Source organism: Nycticebus coucang, chromosome 5 (assembly GCF_027406575.1).
Source record: "Nycticebus coucang isolate mNycCou1 chromosome 5, mNycCou1.pri, whole genome shotgun sequence".
Lineage (NCBI taxonomy): Eukaryota > Metazoa > Chordata > Mammalia > Primates > Lorisidae > Nycticebus > Nycticebus coucang.
Genome location: NC_069784.1, coordinates 119,743,030 through 119,751,513, shown reverse-complemented (window position 1 = coordinate 119,751,513; position 8,484 = coordinate 119,743,030).

The following is an 8,484-nucleotide window of genomic DNA, read 5'->3' as shown; positions in this document are numbered from 1 at the left end:
AAAACTACAGCATATTGCTATAATAAAATTAATTTGTGCCTTCTTTGAAGATGAATAGTCTTAAAACTAAAAGATAAAAACATAAATGGGACAATTGCTCATTACCAAGCGGCTTATATAGCTGGATCTGTGAACAAAACAAAGAATCTTGTCTTGTGGAGCTTATATTTTAGCAAGGGGAGACAAACAATAAGTAAGATGGATTATACAGTTTATTGGATGGCAGAAAGCAAAAGGAGAACAGGGTAGAGGAAGGAGAGGGGGGAATGCTGGTTTCAAACTTAAGCTGAATGGTGAATGTAATCTGAAATGGAATGGTGTTTTCTTTTGAAAAAATTCAGATAATAAATTTAAAATTCAGAATCCAAATGTAAAACTATGAACACAACACTGAAAGGGTATCCGTAGCAGGAAGTCCCAGGCAATGGCCTTCCTGACTGCAGTAAAGACTGGCCCTGATTCACCCCTACTATGAAACTAACTTAGGACCTTCACATGAAGCTATAACCAAGTTACAACCTAAGAACAGGGGGAAGGGGGAAAGCGTGGGGAGGGAGGGGGGAGGTGGGTAGAGGGAGGGGGATTGAAAGGATCACACATGTGGTGCATCTTACAAAGGTACATGTGAGCCTTGGCAAATGCGGAATGTAAATGTCTTGACAAAGTAACTAGGAAAATGCCAGGAGGGCTATGTCAACTAATGAGATGAAAATGTGTCAAATTTTCTATGAAACAAGTGTATGGTGCCCCATGATCATATTGATGTACACAACTATGATTTAATAAAAAAAAAAAAAAGAAAAGCAGTTTGGCGGAGCCCTGTGCTGGGCGCACTGCGCGCCTCTGCCCACAAGGGGGCGGTGCCGCTCCACCGGACGCCCAGCCTCGGGCCCTGCAGCGCCGCTCCGTCTCGTCGCGTTTCTTCAGTGGATTCATTTCCTTGATGCAAAGCATCTGTATTTGTTGGTTCTGCCATTTGAGCGATGTCTCTGACTTGTTTGTTTTGAATTACATTACAGGCTGGAATGTAATTGTGGTGAAAGTATTTTTATATTGCTGAGAGTAGCAGCTAATCACAGTTACATGCTTCAGAGGATTTATAATTGCTTGGTTTTGTGCATGTGTTTTTTTAACTGCATTTGAGAAGTTTTATGGAGAATGATATGCATGATTTTAAAAATCTTACGACAATCTTACATGCACCTTCTTGTCAATTTCATCCACTTTAAAAATTATCCTCATTAAATTTTAGTGCTCTGACTAGTTCTTTTTTGCAAGAACAAATTCATAATTCATTTCTGGCTTCTTATACTTTCCTGCAAGCAGATTTCACTTCATTTGTTGTTTTCGTACCGTTTTCTTGGGTAGTGTTTGTAGGACAAACAACCTGGAGTCTTTGCAGAGTACCACCCAGCAAACCTGGCTCAGGGTCTATGTCCACTCAGTTCTTGGTAAACATTTGTTAAATAAAATTCTTGACTGAAATCTGGGGGAAAATGAATAACAAGACTATCTAGGAGAAAAAGTCAAAGCCAAAAAGAGTATGTGGGTATTTTAGCTGACAGATGGTCACTGCTAAAAGAATCGAGAAAACAAAACAATAAACAGGAAAAGGTAGAAAAGACTTAGCAATGTCTCATGTTTTGTCTTTGTTGTCTTTTGGAGAATGGGTAAGTAGTATTTCTGATTCCTGAGCATGGCTGAACAATTTAATTTTGGCTCACCACCTTCTCTCTCCAGTGAATAGCTTTTAGAAAAGTCTGTCCTAAATATTTAGACTTATGTCCGGTTCCTTGCATTGCACACTGGAGGTCGGCCCCTCCAGCACCGATGTGGGACCACTGTGAGTGTCCCAGACACTAACTCCACTGAATTCTGATGTTAGTTTCAAAGTGGTGGTGAGGAATCGTGGACATCCAATGAGGCGATCCTGCTTCCTGAGTACCATAACCTCCAGCTATGTAAATATGGCTTAAAATATTAAATCTTCCCAGTTCAAAAGCTTGAATTCAGTTGATGAATGCTGATAGGGCCTGTCCAAGATACCAGCTCAGGAACTTGTTTTGTGTGTGAAATAATTCTGGAAGTTGTGGAATAGAAAAAGGACTTAGAATCACTGCCCTTTTTAGAGAAGTTAGGGGGAAATGATTACATCTAAGCTTTTGGAGTTAACCAGTGTTTGCTGGTCTATTAACAAACTGCTGAGAATGGGTGGTATGTAATGCTTTGGCAGGCTTCAATCACCGATAAAAGATTGTGTTAAAATATCCTTTGCTCTTTCTTGTTACTTGGCACAGGCATCTCTTCCTGTGTTGTATTTGGAATATCATGGAGAGAAAATAAATAGCCAAGAACGCCAGTGTGGGCAAGAACTGTTAATTTTTCTTTAAACTTTTTATTTGGAAAGTTATATACATCATATATCATGGCCTTTTACCCAGAATGCTTCCTTATTTCACAAGCATAGGATATGCTGTTATGTAATCATAGTGCTATTATTTACACCAGTAAATTTCACATTACTTTTTAGCTAATCTGCCATTTGTATTTCAGTTTTGTCAGCTGGCTCAGTAATGACCTTTAGAGACTTTCCCCCACTGCCCTAAAATACTAGATCATTCGAGGTCAGTTGTTGAGTTTTGTTGTTTTTTATCTTTAGCTTTCTTTTAATACAGAATATTTCAATAGGCTTTCGTTGTCTTTTAAGATAATGACATTTTTTAATAATAGTATTTTCAACTCCCCCTTTTTCTTTGTTCTTTTTTTAATAATAGCATGGCTCTCATTTTGAATTTATTTGGTATTTTCTTAGGATTAGATTCAGGTATGCAATCTGCGTGCTGTTCCTCTCAGGATATCACATTGGAGGCACATAACCCCTTCTGTCCCCACTAGTGATATTAATTTTGGTCATCTGGTCAAGGTGTTGTCCTGTTTACTAACTATGTAATTACTTTTTGTTCTCTGTTGTGATAAATAAGCAGTCCATTGTAAGAGGAACTGTTAAATTTTTAAAAGAAAATGTATTTGACACTGATGGAAAGGAGGGGAGGAAACCTCGTGATACAAAGTTCAAAGCAGCTGTTAAATTATTTGATCGCTTTCCTCCTCTTTTACTGTATCTGCCAAAATTCACAAAATTCTTTTTTCTAAATAAGAATATTTTAAGTAGCAGTGTCTTAATAAAAATTAAAAGAAATCCTCAGAAATAGGTTCTGTCTGAAGTAGTAATTATGTAGATTTCATGATGTTTGATCGATGGAGTTTGGGGAACAAGGGTCTAAGCTGCTTCTGACGTTGCAGGTGGCCTGTGGCGGCCGACTGGGGTGCAGAGCTGGGGGTAGGTAATCATTTGGCCATAAAGTATGAGTTCTCTTAGGTTTCCATAGAGACATCTAGACTTAAAATGTTTTAAGCACTGCTACTTTCAAAATGAGTGTCAGTAAAAATAGCAGAAGCCGAGGCTCTTTTAAAAAAGTCATTTTAATTTTTTAAAAAGTAGTGTAGGTTCCCTGTTGAAAACCTCTGATGAAGGCAAAGGTTGTCCTTCCAATCATTTGGCATCAACTGGCCTTGAATAGCCCCAGGTACAGGGGGCATCAGGAATTGGTTTCTCTGCCTCTTGGCAGAGGAATGCGCCTACATTGATTTCATCTGCTAAGACACCTGCCAACTATTTCCTTACTTCGTAAACTGCTAATTTTGTGTAGTGAGGAGAGGAGTGATGGGTGACGGTATTTTTATGGGTAAGATGGTATAAGTACTGCTGAAAGTTTGACATCTTTAGGATATTAACATATTTTCAGATTAAGCTAATAAAAACAGGCTCGTGAGATTATTTCTCCTCTGATTTTAAGTGGCTAGTGGGCTAAACACTGCATATGCTTGACTATTAGGGAGGGTTTGTGGTGGAGTTTGACAGAAGCTCTCCCCTGGTCCAAAATTCTCAACTGGACCTTGCCCTGGGCCCCCATTTTTGCTACATCTACGTAGCCCAGTTTTAGCAAGAATCCTGCTCAATCAATCTAGACAGAATCCCTGGCGCAGTCTCCCATCCCTCGCCATTGATGTCTGAGTCCTTGGCCTGCCTTCAGCCAGAGTCCTGATGTCTCTTCTCACTGATGCTCCTCCCACTGACCCCTCCTCCCCCATTGGTTATCCCCCATTTATTCTTATATTTGGAGTTCATCTCAATCTCTCCTATTGTGACAGTCTTCACACCTGCCACTAAGGTCATGAGTGAAGTCTTCCTTACCTTCTTAAACAAGTGTTAGAATAATTCCTTTTTTTAAAAAGTTGAAGCATGAACTTGAGACTCCAGAGCAGGAGTCCACAAAATAATGGCCCAATAACCAATCCAGCCCACTTGCTGCCCGTGTTTTAACTACTTATGAGTTATAAATGATTTTTACAATTCCCAACGGTTGACAAAAAGAAGGGTATTTAGTGACCTGTGAGCCTTGTATGAAAATGAAGAGTTCAGTGTTCATAAATAAAGTTTTATTGGATCACAGCCACACCCATTTGTTTCTATGTTGTGGCAGTTTTTGCGCTACAGTGTCAAAGTTATGTAGTGGTGACAAAACGTGGCTCAAAAAGCCTAAAATACTTAGTGTCTGGACCTTTAATAAAATCTTAGCTCCCCTCTGCTCTAGAGAAGGTAAAACAAGGTTGGATATCCCACGTGCTTGTTCAAATGTGGCTCCTTGTATAGCTCATTGCTAATTGCTTCAGTGCCATGATTTTTTTTAAGTTGGTTTATAAATATGAAGGAGAGGTCTAAGACGCCAAAATACTCATTATGGCTAAGACAATTTTATTTCTTTATATACATATATATATATATTTTAAGAAAGTGGCAAGAAAAAAAGATAATTTACCATTTTATTTGGGTTTAGGATGAATGGTACATTTCATTTATGATCAGCACATTAAAAACATCAAGTAGTTATTATCTTTAAGAACAGTTACTGTAGTCAGAAATCTATTAGATCTTTTTAAAAACTAAGATTTAAGGCCAGGTGCAGTGGCTCACACCTGTAATCTAATCCTAGCACTCTGGGAGACCAGCCTGAGCAAAGCGAGACCCCATCTCTACTAAAAATATAAAAACTAGCTGGGTGTTGTGGCAGGTGCCTGTAGTCCCAGCTACTTGGGAGGCTGAGGCAAGAGGATTGCTTGAACCCAGGAGTTTGAGGTGGTTGTGAGTGATGATGCCATGACGTTCTACCCAGGGCAACAGAATGCGATTCTGTCTCAAACAAGACAAAACAAGAACAAACCCCAGGACTTAATCAGCAACCCACTTCCTACTGTCCTCATCATGGTGCTGTCCCCAATCTTCCCTGCAAAAGGCTTGGTCATCCGTTGGTGCTAGAATCACATGAGTGTGGAGAGAAGACAATAAAAAAATAAACACAAGGTGTTTAGTTTTTTCTAACCTAGCATGGAGGTAGGAGGGAACCTGAGTATGTGTGACCTACACATTCTGAGCCTGCGTTCTGGACGTCATGGTAGGGAAGGCAGGATGTGCAGGGGAGTGAGAGTGGAGGGGCACTATGTGATCCTGGGGTCATCGGACGGGAGACGCTGTGCTCAGGGGTCATGACAAAGATTCCCCTGCTTTCTGAGGAGGGTCAATTTTTCATTCTTTCCATGTGTAACTCTTGGTTTGGGTCAGCTATTGGCAGGAACAAAGTTCCAGTTACCAAGGGAAGGAGGGACACGTCATCCGGCAGGAGCCGTGGGGAGGGAATGCGTCCGTCATAGATGCTAATCCCTACATAGGATGACATCTACACTGTGCGCTGTAGATAAGTCACCTGTTACCCTTCCTGTGTCACCTTGCTTATCCTCATAATAAGCCCTGAGAAAACACTGTTGTTGTTGTTTTTTTGCATAAGGCCTATTTATTTTTTTCAATGTTTTTTGTTTCTATTAAATCATAACTATGTACATGAATACATTTATGGGGTTCAGTGTACTGATTGGATATACAATGTGAAATGCTTACATTGCACTCATTAACACATCCATCACAATTATATTCTTTTCTTAATAGTTTTGACATGTACCATTGCATCATGCACATTAGATGAGGTCCCCCCAAATACCCTCCCCCCTCCCTCCTCCCCCTCCCCTCCCGTCTCTCTCCCCTTCTACTTTCTGGGCTATAGTTATGTGTTACCATTCGTATGAATGTGCAGGTGGTTATATATTGATTTCATAGTAGTACTGAGTACATTGGATACATTTTCTTCCATTCTTGAGATACTTTACTAAGAAGAATATGTTCCAGCTCCATCCAGGGAAACATGAAAGATGTGAAGTTTCCATCTTTTTTTATGGCTACATAAAGCACAGTTATTATTTCTGTTTTCCATCAGGGAAACTGAGGCACCAAGAGATTAAGTAACTCACCCAGGTCTACCGAGTTCCAAGTGATTGTGTCAATCAGAATAAATCTAGTAAGGCCAACATAACAACCTCAAGTCTCAGTGGCGCAGGACAAAAGCTGATTCCCCCAGCTTCACTGCTCATCTACCCCAGGTCAGGCTAGGACTCAAGCTACAGGCAACCCCACCCCCGGCACATCAGCCATGGCAGCTGGAGAAGGGAATGTGGTGACCGATGCTCTGTATGTGACACTGGTATGCCGAGCAAGTTGACATTTGCACTGTTGAATAATAAGCGACACTGTCGCCTGTGTTTGTTGGAAGTGAAATAATGGACCATAATACAGTCTGTCTCAAAACTTTCATAGTGACCAACGTATTTTAGGGCAGGGCTTCACAACTTGACTGCATATGAATCCCCTGGGGAGCTTAATAAACTAACACACACTCTGACTCAGGAGGTCCAGAGGCCTGTGATGCTGCGTTTCTACCAGCTTTCCAGGGGACACGTGTACTGCTGGACTTCAGACCACACTCAGAGTAAGGAGGATTTACTGACTTCTGCCCAGAAGTGACAGATCACGTTCGCTCCCGCAGGAACTAATCAGAGCAAGTCGTGTGGCCAGCCCCAGCTTCAAGGCAGCAGGTAATATAATCCATCATCTACCTCAGGAGGAGAATTGTGACAGCTCCACTGAGGAGCACACAGTGTGAGGCTGGGATTGCATTCAGGCAGGCTGGCCCCAGCTCTATGCTTTTAATCCTCCCTGGGTATAGTCATGGGCCTTGGTTCACTTTCGGGGCAGCAGCCAGTCAGGTCAATTAGGTGACCTGTGTGACCTGACACTGAATGACTGAGGCAGCTTAGTGTCTAAGGCAGCCATTCTCAACATGCTGTTGCAACTCTGCAAAGTCTCTCAATTCATTTTTTAAATCTCAACAAAATGCCAACGTTTATGAATTATTATTTTTTAATTAAAAGCATACCTTTGAGTAGATTTAGGCCTTTCTCTGTACCCTTTCATTTAACATTCAGCCATGCGTTCTTGTGCATGATCCTGGGAACACCCATGGGTGTGTGTCCACAGTGCACACCACAGGTGTGTTTACTGGAAAGTGCTGAGTGGCTCGTCTGGAAGAGTCCAGATGAGGGTAGTGGATAAGTATGCAGGCAGGAACTCACAGCCCGTGCCCATAACTAGAAACTAATGGTATAGCCACAGAGTATTGTGGCAGTGAGCGACAGATCCCAGTTTCACATCAGAGGCTTTAAACTTAGAGAAAAGGGGCCTGGCTTACCTTCAGCAGAGTGCTCAGTGGACACTGCACCTCCTTAGGGTTTGTCTTCCGATGCCCGCAGAAGGCGCTCTTCTTGGACCTGCTGCTGCCTGCTGGCCATTCCTGGGCTGGAGTGAGGGAGAATTGTGCAGAAACTCTGAATTTAACAATTTAACTCTACCTTATGGAAAACTTGATCTGGAAATGATACTTGGAATGAAATGAGCTTATTCTTTCTCCACTTAAAAAAAAGAGAGAAATTGCGGTATATTATCAGTTTTAGATAATAATTACCTTGATATAAGATTTCACAATTAACCTACTGTACTAATTAATCAAGTTAGCAATTTAGATAAATGTGAGGGAGAAAATGGGCCTCGACTTTTTCTTTTGAAAAATCAAGGCTGCCATGTTGACAATGCTTGAGCCTCTACCCACCTGTTCAGATTTTGATTATCTCCGGAGACAATTTTGTCATGCGGTGTGCAAATTTCAATCAAACATCCACATGAGTGCAAAGTTAGTAATTAAGGGACAACAATTTAACAAGTATTACTATTGCCATGAATTACTTTGAAACCTATAGTATGACTTTTGAAAGGTAATGGAACAGATAGAACCCTGCTGCCTGACGGGTCTAATCCTAACCCTGGAAGGTGTTACCAGTTACCTCTTGGCAGTTAGCGTCCTTTGGAGAAGACCTATTTTTGCCACTCCATTGGTAATACTGACTTCACATGAAAGTGCTTTCAGGACAGGCATGTGGCTCAAGCTGTAATCCTAGTGCTCTGGGAGGCTAAGACGGGTGAAT